Source organism: Chrysochloris asiatica, unplaced genomic scaffold (assembly GCF_000296735.1).
Source record: "Chrysochloris asiatica unplaced genomic scaffold, ChrAsi1.0 scaffold00188, whole genome shotgun sequence".
Classification (NCBI taxonomy): Eukaryota; Metazoa; Chordata; class Mammalia; order Afrosoricida; family Chrysochloridae; genus Chrysochloris; species Chrysochloris asiatica.
Genome location: NW_006408706.1, coordinates 1,569,832 through 1,573,999, shown reverse-complemented (window position 1 = coordinate 1,573,999; position 4,168 = coordinate 1,569,832).

The following is a 4,168-nucleotide window of genomic DNA, read 5'->3' as shown; positions in this document are numbered from 1 at the left end:
CAGAAGATGGACTTACACGCTTTCTATGGTGATGTTTCTGGCTATTCCTTTCTCTTCCCCTCAAGTGTCTATTTCACAATGGTAGGCAAGGGAAACCAAGATTCAAAAGACAGCCAAGCATCTTAACATTATTCCTTTCTTTTACCCATTCAAATCATGCCTCAATCCCTGTATGCCATAGCCCTGTTGTTCCAAGGTTGTGCATACATCATTATTTACCTCTGTCCCACTTAGCCCATGCAAATCTGCCTAATTGTTCTCCCATCAGCCTTTTTCTTCCATTCCCCTTCCCTTTCTTGTGTATTGCCCAACCCCCCACCCAGCACCCAAGCTATCCTGTATCTATTCCCTATCCCGTGCTCTACATTCCCCTCCCTCCCCTCACCCCACCCCGTATATCCTGGTAAACAGCAAATAATTTTTTTCTCCCCCTTTTAGTGTGTGTTCTTTTTTTTACTCTTTTACAATAATAATCCTATGCAGTAGTTCTCTTTTTGTGACTGATTAATTTCACTCAGTATAATATCTTCAAGGTTCATCCATGTTATGTGGTGGCTTGCACCTTCCTTGTTACTCATCAAGGTAGCATAATATTCCATTGTGTGTGTGCAACACAGTTTGTTTATCCTCTCTTCCATTTATGGACATTTAGGCTGTCTCCATCTTTTTGCTATTGTAAATGGTGCTGCTATGAAAATTGGTGTGCATATATCTACTCATGTTATGGCTCGAGTAGATATCCATTTCTTGTGGATAAATACCAAGTAGAGGAATTGCTGGATCATAAGGTATTTCTATTTCCAACCTTTTGAGGAAGTGCCATATTACTTTCCAGAGAGGTTGGACCATTTTGCAATCATACCAGCAATGCAGGACTGTCCTAGTCTCTCTGTATCCTCACCAGCATTTATTGTCCTCTACTTTTTTTTATCTTTGCTGTTATTGCTGGTGTGAGATGATATCTCATTGTTGTTTTGATTTGCATCTCTCAAATGGCTAGTGATCGTGAACATTTCTTCATATGTTTGTTGGCTGCCCAGATCACTAGCCATTAGAGATATGCAAAAGATTGATGATTTACACACAACCTTGGAAAACCAGGGCTCCGGGATACAGGAATCCAGGCAAAGTTTGCAGGGGTAAAAGAGGGGAATAATGTTAAGATGTTTGGCTGTCTTTTGAACCTTGGTTTCCCTTGTGTACCATTTTAAAATAGACACTTGGGTGGAGGGGAAAGGACTAGCCAGAATCATCACTAAAGAAAGCTTGTAAGTCTGTCTTCAGCCTATAACTGATTGGAATACCTTAAAGGGGGCTAGAAGTTGCCCAGTGGAAGAGGGTTCCAGTGGAGCCTTTACATTGCACAAGACCATAGGTAGAATCCAGATCCCCATCCAGAACTGACTGATTTAGGAAATTTCCACTGGAAAGGATAAGCAGACCAGCCTGGAGCAGCTAGAAGAACAGAAGATATTTCATGAAAGAAAGACTGGCCAGAAAAACACATACCAATAACGGCACTACAAAATTACAAGAACAAGTAAACTGTTTGCCCAGGAGCCATCAAGGCAAGTGGTCAGGGACCTCTCAGAGCAAATCCTCTTCCAAGATTGAGACTCAAGGGGATTACATGAGCAAGCATGTGGTCTGGTTGGTGACCAGATTGGTCACTGATAAAGGGAAAAGGGGGAAAAAACAGCAAAGAAGTTTTGAGCTAAGCCTGACCACATTCAATAGACCCCTGTGAACCCAGATGGATACCTGGATGGCCAGCAGTATGGCAAGACCTGGACTCCTGGGCCCAGAGGCAGTGACATGGTCATGGAGGACTAGAGTTGAGAGTGAAGCTTCCAGCTGATATGAAGTGAGGGGAGATGCACAAGAACACCCATACATGCAGATAGTACCCACATGACTTGGCTTTGATGGCTGGATGATCGGAACTCGACTAGAAAAAGAAAGAAGAGGGGGAAAAAAAAGAGTAACCTGCTACAATTTGATGAACTTTACCTATACTTATGGATGTAGTAGCTCAAAAAAGGGAACAAATCTTTACAGTGAGGATCACTCCCACTCCTTCGGTACACAGGGTTGACAGGGATGGGCAACATAGACACTGGATACCCAAAATGGTGGGGTCTATAAAGGCAAGAAGTGACTGACTTACAAGCTTTCAAGAGGGAGCCTAGTTCCAGATGGGGTGGGGGAAGGTAGAATCACCACTGAATGATCTTCAATCCGTTGGGACTGGGCTGGTGAAAAGAAATGAGGATAAGACTCTTGTGGTACAATCGTGAATAATTACCAACAGGTCTGACTGTGATGCTAGGAATATAGAGGTAGATGTTTTTTGACAAAAGGAGGAGAGTGATTGATTTACAGCCCAGGAGCAGAGGTCCCTGGGACCATCAAGTGAGAAGAACGGAGAGCAGGACCCTCCCCAGAGAGGCAGTGACTCAAGTGATGTAGACAGAGAAGATGATGTGAACAGATGGAGCAGCTGGGGACACTGGAATCAAGGAGGGAGAAGGGCTGTGTGCTGGCAGCCGGGGGTTTGGGGTGGGGGGCGGGCCTGTGTGGTGTATCCTTTGGAGTCATATGACTGATGATGCATGGAGGGGATTGTAATCATTGCAATGAAACAAAATACGATAGGATGAGTGTAAAGCTGATGTTCTCCCATGTAAACCTCACAATAAAAACTTACAAGAAAAAAAAAAGGGGGAGGAAAAAAAGTTTGGTAGTCTGTGTATGCCCTGTATTACAGCTCTCACTTTTGTCTCTATTTTTCAATTGATAGCCTTCATAATTCTGGGATTCACATTTAGGTCTTTAATCCATGTTGAGTTGTTTTTTGTATAAGGTGTAAGGTGAAGGTCTTGTTTCAATCTTTTGCATATTGTTTTCCAGTTCTGCCAGCACCATCTGTTGAAGAGACTATCACCTCCCCACACAATATATTCAGGTACTTTGTCAAAAATCATTTGGCTGTATGTGGATGGGTAGTTTCTGGGTTCTCAATTCTGTTCCATTGATCAAGGTATCTTTCATTGTACCAGTACCATGCTGTTTTGACCACTATAGCTGTGCAGTAAATTTTGAAATCAGGGAGTGAGAGGTTCCAATTTATTCTTCTTCTTAAGCAGTGCTTTGCTATTCCTGGGTCTCTTTCCTTTCCATATAAAGTTTGTAATTGTTTTTTCCATCTCTTTGAAGAATGTCGTTAGAATCTGGATTGGGGTTGCATTATATGTGTAAATTGCTTTGGGCAGTATTGACATTTTCATAATGTTAAGTTTTCCTATCCAGGAGCATGGTACATTCTTTCATTTTTGTAGGTCTCTTGGTTTCTTGTAGTAGTGATTTGTAGTTTTTTTTAGTATAAGTCCATTGTTTCTCTGGCTACATTTATTCCTAGATATTTCATCCTTTGGGTAGCTGTTGTAAATGGTATTGCTTTCCTAATGTCCTTTTCAGTGCTGTTGTTCTTGGTATAGAGGAATCCAAGTGATTTTTGTATGTTGATCTTATATCCTGCCACTTTGTTGAATCTTCCAATGAGGTATAGTAGATTTTTTACTGAGTCTTTGGGGTTTTCTACGTACAGGATCGTATCATCTGCAAATAAAGAGAGTTTTACTTCCTCTTTGCCAATTTGGATGCCTTTAATTTCCGTGTCTTGCCGTATAGCTCTTGCTAAGACTTCCAGCACAATATTGGAGTGGTGACAAAGGGCATCCTTGTCTGGTTCCTGTTCTCAGAAGGAAGGCTTTCAGTTTCTCCCCATTGACAGCAATGTAGGCTGTTGGTTTTGTGTATATGCTCTTAATTATGTTGAGGAATTTATCTTCAATTCCTACTTTGTTGAGTGTTTTTATCAGGAATGGATGTTGGGTTTGGTCAAAAGCCTTTTCTGCATCAATTGATTTGATCATGTGGTTCTTTTCTTTCTTTTTTATTTATACTGTGGATGACATTGTTTGCTTTTCTAATGTTGAACCATCCTTGCATCCCTGATACGGATCCCACTTGGTCATGATGTCTCAGCACTTTTGTCTGAGTATATGTCAGCTGGTATTGGTTCTTGTCTGGGTTTTGGTGTTTCATAGAGTGTGATTGTAGCTTGGCTATATGGCAGCAGTTGTTGACTCTTCTTGTGTAATATAGG